This window comes from Aphelocoma coerulescens, unplaced genomic scaffold, assembly GCF_041296385.1.
Source record: "Aphelocoma coerulescens isolate FSJ_1873_10779 unplaced genomic scaffold, UR_Acoe_1.0 HiC_scaffold_65, whole genome shotgun sequence".
Taxonomy (NCBI): Eukaryota; Metazoa; Chordata; class Aves; order Passeriformes; family Corvidae; genus Aphelocoma; species Aphelocoma coerulescens.
In genome coordinates this window covers 108,545-124,951 of record NW_027184003.1, presented here as the reverse complement: position 1 = coordinate 124,951, position 16,407 = coordinate 108,545, and positions in this window count along the sequence as shown.

The window sequence follows — 16,407 nt, the reverse complement described above, 5'->3', positions numbered from 1 at the left end:
TAATGGAAGCATGGAGGGCATTGTGACACTAAGGAAGCTCCTGGAACCAAGATGACCACTGGCACATAGTGGAACCTCATGGAAGCAAGCCTCCACGATGGTTTTGGAGGGCCTCAGGGACCACAGGACCCATTGTGACACAGCAGGACCTGGTGGAACCAAGGAGCCTTTGTGATACTCCAGATCCACATGGAAGCCAGGGTGCACTGAGACACAGCGGGGCCTTGTTGGAACCAAAGACACCTCTGCAAAAAGCAGGCTAGCTCATAGAAGCAAGGAGTCCATTGTTACAACATCAAAGCTATGGAAGCAAGGGACCATTGTGACACTGCGGGGCCTCATGGAACCAATTGTCCATGATGACAGTGCGGATCAAAGGAGACCATGGTGACACTGCGGAACCTGATGGAACCAAGGAGCCATTGTGACACAGTGGGGCCTCATGGAATCAAGGAGACCATTGTGACCCAGGTGTTGCATGGGAAGGCAAGGAGCCATTGTGACACTTTGGGCTTCTTCCCTTGAGCTCTGCAGCTGGCTGTCCCAGCCCAGCGCACCATGTGCCACCTGCTCTCCTCAGGGCTCTGCCTGCACACAGCCCCAGGAGAAGTTTTCCTGTTTGCAAGGAAAGAATGGAAAAGCCGGAGCAGGTTTCCTAAACAACAAACCCCACTCAGGAGCCACATGCTCAGTACAGGCTGCCTGGAACGATGTCCCCTTTCTACAAGGGTCAGTGTGAGCAGGAATGAATGATCTCTGGGAGCAGAATTCTCGGAGTCTTTCCACTGAATTCTCTGTCCCTGTGTCTTGGGGTGACTTTATCATGTGTATCCCCTATTGCTGCTCTATGCCCAGAAGTGAACTTTGTGCATTTCTGTGCCTTTCAACTGAGCCTGAGAGGGGGGAGAGGAAAAAAAACCGGACAAACTTCTCAGAGCGTTTGTTCAAGGACACACATACACACTCCTCTGCATCCTGCTTGCAGCAAGAGCAGAGGGAAGCAACTTTGTTTCTTTTTAGCCAGTTTTCAGCTCCTTTTCTCTGGGGGGAGATGGAGAGTTGAACTTTGTTTTCCTGGGACTTCGGGGGTTTTTTTTCCCTTCTTCTCTTCTTGACTCTTTCAACATCAGAGCACATTGGGAGAATTTTCTCCCGAGGTGGGGGCCCTGAATGTGGGCCCATGAGCCAGCTGCAAGGAGGAGGAGAGAGACTACACCTACGGAAGTGTTGGGGTTCCTCCCCCCTGCCATGAGGTCATGGGAGAGGGGACCCTGGGGTAGAGGCATGGCCTGGGCACGGGGTCTCCCTGCTCCCTGCTCACATGTGCCCTAATCCTGTTCAGCACTGCTTATTTTGTGTTGCCCTGTGCGAGGAGGGCCCTGGTTGTGCTGTGATTGCTCAGTTCTTTGGCAGTGCCCCGCCCATGTGGCTGGAGAAGAAAGAGCTCTGAAACTTCTCTCAAGAATCGCTCCCTGTTTCTTTGCACGGGCCTCGCTGTCTATGGATGTTTCAGGAGACCCCACCGAAACACAGAAGGACTCTCAAATTATCCCAGCTTTCTCTGCACAGCGAGAGGTTTTAATATTTAGCATTGTTATCCTTTTCCTGTGTGTTTGTTAAAAAAATAGGTTTTATCTCTTTCACTTTCTTCCCAGGAAAGTTCTTTTTTCCAAAAACCTGGTGGGGGAGGGCTGGGTGTAACCTGCCTTCTATAAGAGGATATTTTCCTCCACATTTGTCCAAACCGGCACAGCCTGTCCTTTCCTGGGTCTCTGTTGCAGATGGAAGCTGCTGGTGCCATTGTCAGCTTGAAGCACTCTTTTGATGCAAGCAGATGTTGCCAGGTGTGTTCAGCAGCTGTTGCTCAATGCTTATGCCAAGCTATTGTGTTCCTCATGGAACCAAGGAGCCATTGTGACACTGCAGGGGCTGATGGCATCAATGAGGCAATTGTGACAGTAAAGAACCTCCTCGAAACAAGGCTCCATTGTGACACCGTGGGGAATCATGGAATCAAGGAGCCCATTGTGACACGGCTGCACGGAACCAATGGTCCATGGTTACACTGCGGATTCAAGAAGAGCACGGTGACACCACGCAACATCACGGAACCATAGGTCCATTGTGACACAGCGGGGCCTCATGGAAACAAGGGGACCATTGTGGCAAAGCAGGGCCTAATGGAAGCATGGAGAGCATTGTGACACTAAGGAAACTCCTGGAACCAAGATGACCACTGGCACATAATGGAACCTCATGGAAGCAAGCCTCCACGACGGTTTTGGAGGGCCTCAGGGACCACAGGACCCATTGTGACACAGCAGGACCTGGTGGAACCAAGGAGCCTTTGTGATACTCCACATCCACATGGAAGCCAGGGTGCACTGAGACACAGCGGGGCCTTGTTGGAACCAAAGACACCTCTGCAAAAAGCAGGCTAGCTCATAGAAGCAAGGAGTCCTTTGTTACAACATCAAAGCTATGGAAGCAAGGGACCATTGTGACACTGCGGGGCCTCATGGAACCAATTGTCCATGATGACAGTGCGGATCAAAGGAGACCATGGTGACACTGCGGAACCTGATGGAACCAAGGAGCCATTGTGACACAGTGGGGCCTCATGGAATCAAGGAGACCATTGTGACCCAGGTGTTGCATGGGAAGGCAAGGAGCCATTGTGACACTTTGGGCTTCTTCCCTTGAGCTCTGCAGCTGGCTGTCCCAGCCCAGCGCACCATGTGCCACCTGCTCTCCTCAGGGCTCTGCCTGCACACAGCCCCAGGAGAAGTTTTCCTGTTTGCAAGGAAAGAATGGAAAAGCCGGAGCAGGTTTCCTAAACAACAAACCCCACTCAGGAGCCACATGCTCAGTACAGGCTGCCTGGAACGATGTCCCCTTTCTACAAGGGTCAGTGTGAGCAGGAATGATCTCTGGGAGCAGAATTCTCGGAGTCTTTCCACTGAATTCTCTCTCCCTGTGTCTTGGGGTGACTTTATCATGTGTATCCCCTATTGCTGCTCTATGCCCAGAAGTGAACTTTGTGCATTTCTGTGCCTTTCAACTGAGCCTGAGAGGGGGGAGAGGAAAAAAAACCGGACAAACTTCTCAGAGCGTTTGTTCAAGGACACACATACACACTCCTCTGCATCCTGCTTGCAGCAAGAGCAGAGGGAAGCAACTTTGTTTCTTTTTAGCCAGTTTTCAGCTCCTTTTCTCTGGGGGGAGATGGAGAGTTGAACTTTGTTTTCCTGGGACTTCGGGGGTTTTTTTTCCCTTCTTCTCTTCTTGACTCTTTCAACATCAGAGCACATTGGGAGAATTTTCTCCCGAGGTGGGGGCCCTGAATGTGGGCCCATGAGCCAGCTGCAAGGAGGAGGAGAGAGACTACACCTACGGAAGTGTTGGGGTTCCTCCCCCCTGCCATGAGGTCATGGGAGAGGGGACCCTGGGGTAGAGGCATGGCCTGGGCACGGGGTCTCCCTGCTCCCTGCTGACATGTGCCCTAATCCTGTTCAGCACTGCTTATTTTGTGTTGCCCTGTGCCAGGAGGGCCCTGGTTGTGCTGTGATTGCTCAGTTCTTTGGCAGTGCCCCGCCCATGTGGCTGGAGAAGAAAGAGCTCTGAAACTTCTCTCAAGAATCGCTCCCTGTTTCTTTGCACGGGCCTCGCTGTCTATGGATGTTTCAGGAGACCCCACCGAAACACGGAAGGACTCTCAAATTATCCCAGCTTTCTCTGCACAGCGAGAGGTTTTAATATTTAGCATTGTTATCCTTTTCCTGTGTGTTTGTTAAAAAAATAGGTTTTATCTCTTTCACTTTCTTCCCAGGAAAGTTCTTTTTTCCAAAAACCTGGTGGGGGAGGGCTGGGTGTAACCTGCCTTCTATCAGAGGATATTTTCCTCCACATTTGTCCAAACCGGCACAGCCTGTCCTTTCCTGGGTCTCTGTTGCAGATGGAAGCTGCTGGTGCCATTGTCAGCTTGAAGCACTCTTTTGATGCAAGCAGATGTTGCCAGGTGTGTTCAGCAGCTGTTGCTCAATGCTTATGCCAAGCTATTGTGTTCCTCATGGAACCAAGGAGCCATTGTGACACTGCAGGGGCTGATGGCATCAATGAGGCAATTGTGACAGTAAAGAACCTCCTAGAAACAAGGCTCCATTGTGACACCGTGGGGAATCATGGAATCAAGGAGCCCATTGTGACACGGCTGCACGGAACCAATGGTCCATGGTTACACGGCGGATTCAAGAAGAGCACGGTGACACCACGCAACATCACGGAACCATAGGTCCATTGTGACACAGCGGGGCCTCATGGAAACAAGGGGACCATTGTGGCAAAGCAGGGCCTAATGGAAGCATGGAGAGCATTGTGACACTAAGGAAACTCCTGGAACCAAGATGACCACTGGCACATAATGGAACCTCATGGAAGCAAGCCTCCACGATGGTTTTGGAGGGCCTCAGGGACCACAGGACCCATTGTGACACAGCAGGACCTGGTGGAACCAAGGAGCCTTTGTGATACTCCAGATCCACATGGAAGCCAGGGTGCACTGAGACACAGCGGGGCCTTGTTGGAACCAAAGATACCTCTGCAAAAAGCAGGCTAGCTCATAGAAGCAAGGAGTCCTTTGTTACAACATCAAACCTATGGAAGCAAGGGACCATTGTGACACTGCGGGGCCTCATGGAACCAATTGTCCATGATGACAGTGCGGATCAAAGGAGACCATGGTGACACTGCGGAACCTGATGGAACCAAGGAGCCATTGTGACACAGTGGGGCCTCATGGAATCAAGGAGACCATTGTGACCCAGGTGTTGCATGGGAAGGCAAGGAGCCATTGTGACACTTTGGGCTTCTTCCCTTGAGCTCTGCAGCTGGCTGTCCCAGCCCAGCGCACCATGTGCCACCTGCTCTCCTCAGGGCTCTGCCTGCACACAGCCCCAGGAGAAGTTTTCCTGTTTGCAAGGAAAGAATGGAAAAGCCGGAGCAGGTTTCCTAAACAACAAACCCCACTCAGGAGCCACATGCTCAGTACAGGCTGCCTGGAACGATGTCCCCTTTCTACAAGGGTCACTGTGAGCAGGAATGATCTCTGGGAGCAGAATTCTCGGAGTCTTTCCACTGAATTCTCTGTCCCTGTGTCTTGGGGTGACTTTATCATGTGTATCCCCTATTGCTGCTCTATGCCCAGAAGTGAACTTTGTGCATTTCTGTGCCTTTCAACTGAGCCTGAGAGGGGGGAGAGGAAAAAAAACCGGACAAACTTCTCAGAGCGTTTGTTCAAGGACACACATACACACTCCTCTGCATCCTGCTTGCAGCAAGAGCAGAGGGAAGCAACTTTGTTTCTTTTTAGCCAGTTTTCAGCTCCTTTTCTCTGGGGGGAGATGGAGAGTTGAACTTTGTTTTCCTGGGACTTCGGGGGTTTTTTTTCCCTTCTTCTCTTCTTGACTCTTTCAACATCAGAGCACATTGGGAGAATTTTCTCCCGAGGTGGGGGCCCTGAATGTGGGCCCATGAGCCAGCTGCAAGGAGGAGGAGAGAGACTACACCTACGGAAGTGTTGGGGTTCCTCCCCCCTGCCATGAGGTCATGGGAGAGGGGACCCTGGGGTAGAGGCATGGCCTGGGCACGGGGTCTCCCTGCTCCCTGCTCACATGTGCCCTAATCCTGTTCAGCACTGCTTATTTTGTGTTGCCCTGTGCGAGGAGGGCCCTGGTTGTGCTGTGATTGCTCAGTTCTTTGGCAGTGCCCCGCCCATGTGGCTGGAGAAGAAAGAGCTCTGAAACTTCTCTCAAGAATGGCTCCCTGTTTCTTTGCACGGGCCTCGCTGTCTATGGATGTTTCAGGAGACCCCACCGAAACACGGAAGGACTCTCAAATTATCCCAGCTTTCTCTGCACAGCGAGAGGTTTTAATATTTAGCATTGTTATCCTTTTCCTGTGTGTTTGTTAAAAAAATAGGTTTTATCTCTTTCACTTTCTTCCCAGGAAAGTTGTTTTTTCCAAAAACCTGGTGGGGGAGGGCTGGGTGTAACCTGCCTTCTATCAGAGGATATTTTCCTCCACATTTGTCCAAACCGGCACAGCCTGTCCTTTCCTGGGTCTCTGTTGCAGATGGAAGCTGCTGGTGCCATTGTCAGCTTGAAGCACTCTTTTGATGCAAGCAGATGTTGCCAGGTGTGTTCAGCAGCTGTTGCTCAATGCTTATGCCAAGCTATTGTGTTCCTCATGGAACCAAGGAGCCATTGTGACACTGCAGGGGCTGATGGCATCAATGAGGCAATTGTGACAGTAAAGAACCTCCTAGAAACAAGGCTCCATTGTGACACCGTGGGGAATCATGGAATCAAGGAGCCCATTGTGACACGGCTGCACGGAACCAATGGTCCATGGTTACACGGCGGATTCAAGAAGAGCACGGTGACACCACGCAACATCACGGAACCATAGGTCCATTGTGACACAGCGGGGCCTCATGGAAACAAGGGGACCATTGTGGCAAAGCAGGGCCTAATGGAAGCATGGAGAGCATTGTGACACTAAGGAAACTCCTGGAACCAAGATGACCACTGGCACATAATGGAACCTCATGGAAGCAAGCCTCCACGATGGTTTTGGAGGGCCTCAGGGACCACAGGACCCATTGTGACACAGCAGGACCTGGTGGAACCAAGGAGCCTTTGTGATACTCCACATCCACATGGAAGCCAGGGTGCACTGAGACACAGCGGGGCCTTGTTGGAACCAAAGACACCTCTGCAAAAAGCAGGCTAGCTCATAGAAGCAAGGAGTCCTTTGTTACAACATCAAAGCTATGGAAGCAAGGGACCATTGTGACACTGCGGGGCCTCATGGAACCAATTGTCCATGATGACAGTGCGGATCAAAGGAGACCATGGTGACACTGCGGAACCTGATGGAACCAAGGAGCCATTGTGACACAGTGGGGCCTCATGGAATCAAGGAGACCATTGTGACCCAGGTGTTGCATGGGAAGGCAAGGAGCCATTGTGACACTTTGGGCTTCTTCCCTTGAGCTCTGCAGCTGGCTGTCCCAGCCCAGCGCACCATGTGCCACCTGCTCTCCTCAGGGCTCTGCCTGCACACAGCCCCAGGAGAAGTTTTCCTGTTTGCAAGGAAAGAATGGAAAAGCCGGAGCAGGTTTCCTAAACAACAAACCCCACTCAGGAGCCACATGCTCAGTACAGGCTGCCTGGAACGATGTCCCCTTTCTACAAGGGTCACTGTGAGCAGGAATGATCTCTGGGAGCAGAATTCTCGGAGTCTTTCCACTGAATTCTCTGTCCCTGTGTCTTGGGGTGACTTTATCATGTGTATCCCCTATTGCTGCTCTATGCCTAGAAGTGAACTTTGTGCATTTCTGTGCCTTTCAACTGAGCCTGAGAGGGGGGAGAGGAAAAAAAACCGGACAAACTTCTCAGAGCGTTTGTTCAAGGACACACATACACACTCCTCTGCATCCTGCTTGCAGCAAGAGCAGAGGGAAGCAACTTTGTTTCTTTTTAGCCAGTTTTCAGCTCCTTTTCTCTGGGGGGAGATGGAGAGTTGAACTTTGTTTTCCTGGGACTTCGGGGGTTTTTTTTCCCTTCTTCTCTTCTTGACTCTTTCAACATCAGAGCACATTGGGAGAATTTTCTCCCGAGGTGGGGGCCCTGAATGTGGGCCCATGAGCCAGCTGCAAGGAGGAGGAGAGAGACTACACCTACGGAAGTGTTGGGGTTCCTCCCCCCTGCCATGAGGTCATGGGAGAGGGGACCCTGGGGTAGAGGCATGGCCTGGGCACGGGGTCTCCCTGCTCCCTGCTCACATGTGCCCTAATCCTGTTCAGCACTGCTTATTTTGTGTTGCCCTGTGCGAGGAGGGCCCTGGTTGTGCTGTGATTGCTCAGTTCTTTGGCAGTGCCCCGCCCATGTGGCTGGAGAAGAAAGAGCTCTGAAACTTCTCTCAAGAATCGCTCCCTGTTTCTTTGCACGGGCCTCGCTGTCTATGGATGTTTCAGGAGACCCCACCGAAACACGGAAGGACTCTCAAATTATCCCAGCTTTCTCTGCACAGCGAGAGGTTTTAATATTTAGCATTGTTATCCTTTTCCTGTGTGTTTGTTAAAAAAATAGGTTTTATCTCTTTCACTTTCTTCCCAGGAAAGTTCTTTTTTCCAAAAACCTGGTGGGGGAGGGCTGGGTGTAACCTGCCTTCTATCAGAGGATATTTTCCTCCACATTTGTCCAAACCGGCACAGCCTGTCCTTTCCTGGGTCTCTGTTGCAGATGGAAGCTGCTGGTGCCATTGTCAGCTTGAAGCCCTCTTTTGATGCAAGCAGATGTTGCCAGGTGTGTTCAGCAGCTGTTGCTCAATGCTTATGCCAAGCTATTGTGTTCCTCATGGAACCAAGGAGCCATTGTGACACTGCAGGGGCTGATGGCATCAATGAGGCAATTGTGACAGTACAGAACCTCCTAGAAACAAGGCTCCATTGTGACACTGTGGGGAATCATGGAATCAAGGAGCCCATTGTGACACGGCTGCATGGAACCAATGGTCCATGGTTACATGGCGGATTCAAGAAGAGCACGGTGACACCACGCAACATCATGGAACCGTACGTCCATTGTGACACAGCAAGGCCGCATGGAAACAAGGGGACCATTGTGGCAAAGCAGGGCCTAATGGAAGCATGGAGGGCATTGTGACACTAAGGAAACTCCTGGAACCAAGATGACCACTGGCACATAGTGGAACCTCATGGAAGCAAGCCTCCACGATGGTTTTGGAGGGCCTCAGGGACCACAGGACCCATTGTGACACAGCAGGACCTGGTGGAACCAAGGAGCCTTTGTGATACTCCACATCCACATGGAAGCCAGGGTGCACTGAGACACAGCGGGGCCTTGTTGGAACCAAAGACACCTCTGCAAAAAGCAGGCTAGCTCATAGAAGCAAGGAGTCCTTTGTTACAACATCAAACCTATGGAAGCAAGGGACCATTGTGACACTGCGGGGCCTCATGGAACCAATTGTCCATGATGACAGTGCAGATCAAAGGAGACCATGGTGACACTGCGGAACCTGATGGAACCAAGGAGCCATTGTGACACAGTGGGGCCTCATGGAATCAAGGAGACCATTGTGACCCAGGTGTTGCATGGGAAGGCAAGGAGCCATTGTGACACTTTGGGCTTCTTCCCTTGAGCTCTGCAGCTGGCTGTCCCAGCCCAGCGCACCATGTGCCACCTGCTCTCCTCAGGGCTCTGCCTGCACACAGCCCCAGGAGAAGTTTTCCTGTTTGCAAGGAAAGAATGGAAAAGCCGGAGCAGGTTTCCTAAACAACAAACCCTACTCAGGAGCCACATGCTCAGTACAGGCTGCCTGGAACGATGTCCCCTTTCTACAAGGGTCAGTGTGAGCAGGAATGAATGATCTCTGGGAGCAGAATTCTCGGAGTCTTTCCACTGAATTCTCTGTCCCTGTGTCTTGGGGTGACTTTATCATGTGTATCCCCTATTGCTGCTCTATGCCCAGAAGTGAACTTTGTGCATTTCTGTGCCTTTCAACTGAGCCTGAGAGGGGGGAGAGGAAAAAAAACCGGACAAACTTCTCAGAGCGTTTGTTCAAGGACACACATACACACTCCTCTGCATCCTGCTTGCAGCAAGAGCAGAGGGAAGCAACTTTGTTTCTTTTTAGCCAGTTTTCAGCTCCTTTTCTCTGGGGGGAGATGGAGAGTTGAACTTTGTTTTCCTGGGACTTCGGGGGTTTTTTTTCCCTTCTTCTCTTCTTGACTCTTTCAACATCAGAGCACATTGGGAGAATTTTCTCCCGAGGTGGGGGCCCTGAATGTGGGCCCATGAGCCAGCTGCAAGGAGGAGGAGAGAGACTACACCTACGGAAGTGTTGGGGTTCCTCCCCCCTGCCATGAGGTCATGGGAGAGGGGACCCTGGGGTAGAGGCATGGCCTGGGCACGGGGTCTCCCTGCTCCCTGCTGACATGTGCCCTAATCCTGTTCAGCACTGCTTATTTTGTGTTGCCCTGTGCCAGGAGGGCCCTGGTTGTGCTGTGATTGCTCAGTTCTTTGGCAGTGCCCCGCCCATGTGGCTGGAGAAGAAAGAGCTCTGAAACTTCTCTCAAGAATCGCTCCCTGTTTCTTTGCACGGGCCTCGCTGTCTATGGATGTTTCAGGAGACCCCACCGAAACACGGAAGGACTCTCAAATTATCCCAGCTTTCTCTGCACAGCGAGAGGTTTTAATATTTAGCATTGTTATCCTTTTCCTGTGTGTTTGTTAAAAAAATAGGTTTTATCTCTTTCACTTTCTTCCCAGGAAAGTTCTTTTTTCCAAAAACCTGGTGGGGGAGGGCTGGGTGTAACCTGCCTTCTATCAGAGGATATTTTCCTCCACATTTGTCCAAACCGGCACAGCCTGTCCTTTCCTGGGTCTCTGTTGCAGATGGAAGCTGCTGGTGCCATTGTCAGCTTGAAGCACTCTTTTGATGCAAGCAGATGTTGCCAGGTGTGTTCAGCAGCTGTTGCTCAATGCTTATGCCAAGCTATTGTGTTCCTCATGGAACCAAGGAGCCATTGTGACACTGCAGGGGCTGATGGCATCAATGAGGCAATTGTGACAGTAAAGAACCTCCTAGAAACAAGGCTCCATTGTGACACCGTGGGGAATCATGGAATCAAGGAGCCCATTGTGACACGGCTGCACGGAACCAATGGTCCATGGTTACACGGCGGATTCAAGAAGAGCACGGTGACACCACGCAACATCACGGAACCATAGGTCCATTGTGACACAGCGGGGCCTCATGGAAACAAGGGGACCATTGTGGCAAAGCAGGGCCTAATGGAAGCATGGAGAGCATTGTGACACTAAGGAAACTCCTGGAACCAAGATGACCACTGGCACATAATGGAACCTCATGGAAGCAAGCCTCCACGATGGTTTTGGAGGGCCTCAGGGACCACAGGACCCATTGTGACACAGCAGGACCTGGTGGAACCAAGGAGCCTTTGTGATACTCCAGATCCACATGGAAGCCAGGGTGCACTGAGACACAGCGGGGCCTTGTTGGAACCAAAGATACCTCTGCAAAAAGCAGGCTAGCTCATAGAAGCAAGGAGTCCTTTGTTACAACATCAAACCTATGGAAGCAAGGGACCATTGTGACACTGCGGGGCCTCATGGAACCAATTGTCCATGATGACAGTGCGGATCAAAGGAGACCATGGTGACACTGCGGAACCTGATGGAACCAAGGAGCCATTGTGACACAGTGGGGCCTCATGGAATCAAGGAGACCATTGTGACCCAGGTGTTGCATGGGAAGGCAAGGAGCCATTGTGACACTTTGGGCTTCTTCCCTTGAGCTCTGCAGCTGGCTGTCCCAGCCCAGCGCACCATGTGCCACCTGCTCTCCTCAGGGCTCTGCCTGCACACAGCCCCAGGAGAAGTTTTCCTGTTTGCAAGGAAAGAATGGAAAAGCCGGAGCAGGTTTCCTAAACAACAAACCCCACTCAGGAGCCACATGCTCAGTACAGGCTGCCTGGAACGATGTCCCCTTTCTACAAGGGTCACTGTGAGCAGGAATGATCTCTGGGAGCAGAATTCTCGGAGTCTTTCCACTGAATTCTCTGTCCCTGTGTCTTGGGGTGACTTTATCATGTGTATCCCCTATTGCTGCTCTATGCCCAGAAGTGAACTTTGTGCATTTCTGTGCCTTTCAACTGAGCCTGAGAGGGGGGAGAGGAAAAAAAACCGGACAAACTTCTCAGAGCGTTTGTTCAAGGACACACATACACACTCCTCTGCATCCTGCTTGCAGCAAGAGCAGAGGGAAGCAACTTTGTTTCTTTTTAGCCAGTTTTCAGCTCCTTTTCTCTGGGGGGAGATGGAGAGTTGAACTTTGTTTTCCTGGGACTTCGGGGGTTTTTTTTCCCTTCTTCTCTTCTTGACTCTTTCAACATCAGAGCACATTGGGAGAATTTTCTCCCGAGGTGGGGGCCCTGAATGTGGGCCCATGAGCCAGCTGCAAGGAGGAGGAGAGAGACTACACCTACGGAAGTGTTGGGGTTCCTCCCCCCTGCCATGAGGTCATGGGAGAGGGGACCCTGGGGTAGAGGCATGGCCTGGGCACGGGGTCTCCCTGCTCCCTGCTCACATGTGCCCTAATCCTGTTCAGCACTGCTTATTTTGTGTTGCCCTGTGCGAGGAGGGCCCTGGTTGTGCTGTGATTGCTCAGTTCTTTGGCAGTGCCCCGCCCATGTGGCTGGAGAAGAAAGAGCTCTGAAACTTCTCTCAAGAATGGCTCCCTGTTTCTTTGCACGGGCCTCGCTGTCTATGGATGTTTCAGGAGACCCCACCGAAACACGGAAGGACTCTCAAATTATCCCAGCTTTCTCTGCACAGCGAGAGGTTTTAATATTTAGCATTGTTATCCTTTTCCTGTGTGTTTGTTAAAAAAATAGGTTTTATCTCTTTCACTTTCTTCCCAGGAAAGTTGTTTTTTCCAAAAACCTGGTGGGGGAGGGCTGGGTGTAACCTGCCTTCTATCAGAGGATATTTTCCTCCACATTTGTCCAAACCGGCACAGCCTGTCCTTTCCTGGGTCTCTGTTGCAGATGGAAGCTGCTGGTGCCATTGTCAGCTTGAAGCACTCTTTTGATGCAAGCAGATGTTGCCAGGTGTGTTCAGCAGCTGTTGCTCAATGCTTATGCCAAGCTATTGTGTTCCTCATGGAACCAAGGAGCCATTGTGACACTGCAGGGGCTGATGGCATCAATGAGGCAATTGTGACAGTAAAGAACCTCCTAGAAACAAGGCTCCATTGTGACACCGTGGGGAATCATGGAATCAAGGAGCCCATTGTGACACGGCTGCACGGAACCAATGGTCCATGGTTACACGGCGGATTCAAGAAGAGCACGGTGACACCACGCAACATCACGGAACCATAGGTCCATTGTGACACAGCGGGGCCTCATGGAAACAAGGGGACCATTGTGGCAAAGCAGGGCCTAATGGAAGCATGGAGAGCATTGTGACACTAAGGAAACTCCTGGAACCAAGATGACCACTGGCACATAATGGAACCTCATGGAAGCAAGCCTCCACGATGGTTTTGGAGGGCCTCAGGGACCACAGGACCCATTGTGACACAGCAGGACCTGGTGGAACCAAGGAGCCTTTGTGATACTCCACATCCACATGGAAGCCAGGGTGCACTGAGACACAGCGGGGCCTTGTTGGAACCAAAGACACCTCTGCAAAAAGCAGGCTAGCTCATAGAAGCAAGGAGTCCTTTGTTACAACATCAAACCTATGGAAGCAAGGGACCATTGTGACACTGCGGGGCCTCATGGAACCAATTGTCCATGATGACAGTGCGGATCAAAGGAGACCATGGTGACACTGCGGAACCTGATGGAACCAAGGAGCCATTGTGACACAGTGGGGCCTCATGGAATCAAGGAGACCATTGTGACCCAGGTGTTGCATGGGAAGGCAAGGAGCCATTGTGACACTTTGGGCTTCTTCCCTTGAGCTCTGCAGCTGGCTGTCCCAGCCCAGCGCACCATGTGCCACCTGCTCTCCTCAGGGCTCTGCCTGCACACAGCCCCAGGAGAAGTTTTCCTGTTTGCAAGGAAAGAATGGAAAAGCCGGAGCAGGTTTCCTAAACAACAAACCCCACTCAGGAGCCACATGCTCAGTACAGGCTGCCTGGAACGATGTCCCCTTTCTACAAGGGTCACTGTGAGCAGGAATGATCTCTGGGAGCAGAATTCTCGGAGTCTTTCCACTGAATTCTCTGTCCCTGTGTCTTGGGGTGACTTTATCATGTGTATCCCCTATTGCTGCTCTATGCCTAGAAGTGAACTTTGTGCATTTCTGTGCCTTTCAACTGAGCCTGAGAGGGGGGAGAGGAAAAAAAACCGGACAAACTTCTCAGAGCGTTTGTTCAAGGACACACATACACACTCCTCTGCATCCTGCTTGCAGCAAGAGCAGAGGGAAGCAACTTTGTTTCTTTTTAGCCAGTTTTCAGCTCCTTTTCTCTGGGGGGAGATGGAGAGTTGAACTTTGTTTTCCTGGGACTTCGGGGGTTTTTTTTCCCTTCTTCTCTTCTTGACTCTTTCAACATCAGAGCACATTGGGAGAATTTTCTCCCGAGGTGGGGGCCCTGAATGTGGGCCCATGAGCCAGCTGCAAGGAGGAGGAGAGAGACTACACCTACGGAAGTGTTGGGGTTCCTCCCCCCTGCCATGAGGTCATGGGAGAGGGGACCCTGGGGTAGAGGCATGGCCTGGGCACGGGGTCTCCCTGCTCCCTGCTCACATGTGCCCTAATCCTGTTCAGCACTGCTTATTTTGTGTTGCCCTGTGCGAGGAGGGCCCTGGTTGTGCTGTGATTGCTCAGTTCTTTGGCAGTGCCCCGCCCATGTGGCTGGAGAAGAAAGAGCTCTGAAACTTCTCTCAAGAATCGCTCCCTGTTTCTTTGCACGGGCCTCGCTGTCTATGGATGTTTCAGGAGACCCCACCGAAACACGGAAGGACTCTCAAATTATCCCAGCTTTCTCTGCACAGCGAGAGGTTTTAATATTTAGCATTGTTATCCTTTTCCTGTGTGTTTGTTAAAAAAATAGGTTTTATCTCTTTCACTTTCTTCCCAGGAAAGTTCTTTTTTCCAAAAACCTGGTGGGGGAGGGCTGGGTGTAACCTGCCTTCTATCAGAGGATATTTTCCTCCACATTTGTCCAAACCGGCACAGCCTGTCCTTTCCTGGGTCTCTGTTGCAGATGGAAGCTGCTGGTGCCATTGTCAGCTTGAAGCCCTCTTTTGATGCAAGCAGATGTTGCCAGGTGTGTTCAGCAGCTGTTGCTCAATGCTTATGCCAAGCTATTGTGTTCCTCATGGAACCAAGGAGCCATTGTGACACTGCAGGGGCTGATGGCATCAATGAGGCAATTGTGACAGTACAGAACCTCCTAGAAACAAGGCTCCATTGTGACACTGTGGGGAATCATGGAATCAAGGAGCCCATTGTGACACGGCTGCATGGAACCAATGGTCCATGGTTACATGGCGGATTCAAGAAGAGCACGGTGACACCACGCAACATCATGGAACCGTACGTCCATTGTGACACAGCAAGGCCGCATGGAAACAAGGGGACCATTGTGGCAAAGCAGGGCCTAATGGAAGCATGGAGGGCATTGTGACACTAAGGAAACTCCTGGAACCAAGATGACCACTGGCACATAGTGGAACCTCATGGAAGCAAGCCTCCACGATGGTTTTGGAGGGCCTCAGGGACCACAGGACCCATTGTGACACAGCAGGACCTGGTGGAACCAAGGAGCCTTTGTGATACTCCAGATCCACATGGAAGCCAGGGTGCACTGAGACACAGCGGGGCCTTGTTGGAACCAAAGACACCTCTGCAAAAAGCAGGCTAGCTCATAGAAGCAAGGAGTCCTTTGTTACAACATCAAACCTATGGAAGCAAGGGACCATTGTGACACTGCGGGGCCTCATGGAACCAATTGTCCATGATGACAGTGCAGATCAAAGGAGACCATGGTGACACTGCGGAACCTGATGGAACCAAGGAGCCATTGTGACACAGTGGGGCCTCATGGAATCAAGGAGACCATTGTGACCCAGGTGTTGCATGGGAAGGCAAGGAGCCATTGTGACACTTTGGGCTTCTTCCCTTGAGCTCTGCAGCTGGCTGTCCCAGCCCAGCGCACCATGTGCCACCTGCTCTCCTCAGGGCTCTGCCTGCACACAGCCCCAGGAGAAGTTTTCCTGTTTGCAAGGAAAGAATGGAAAAGCCGGAGCAGGTTTCCTAAACAACAAACCCTACTCAGGAGCCACATGCTCAGTACAGGCTGCCTGGAACGATGTCCCCTTTCTACAAGGGTCAGTGTGAGCAGGAATGAATGATCTCTGGGAGCAGAATTCTCGGAGTCTTTCCACTGAATTCTCTGTCCCTGTGTCTTGGGGTGACTTTATCATGTGTATCCCCTATTGCTGCTCTATGCCCAGAAGTGAACTTTGTGCATTTCTGTGCCTTTCAACTGAGCCTGAGAGGGGGGAGAGGAAAAAAAACCGGACAAACTTCTCAGAGCGTTTGTTCAAGGACACACATACACACTCCTCTGCATCCTGCTTGCAGCAAGAGCAGAGGGAAGCAACTTTGTTTCTTTTTAGCCAGTTTTCAGCTCCTTTTCTCTGGGGGGAGATGGAGAGTTGAACTTTGTTTTCCTGGGACTTCGGGGGTTTTTTTCCCTTCTTCTCTTCTTGACTCTTTCAACATCAGAGCACATTGGGAGAATTTTCTCCCGAGGTGGGGGCCCTGAATGTGGGCCCAT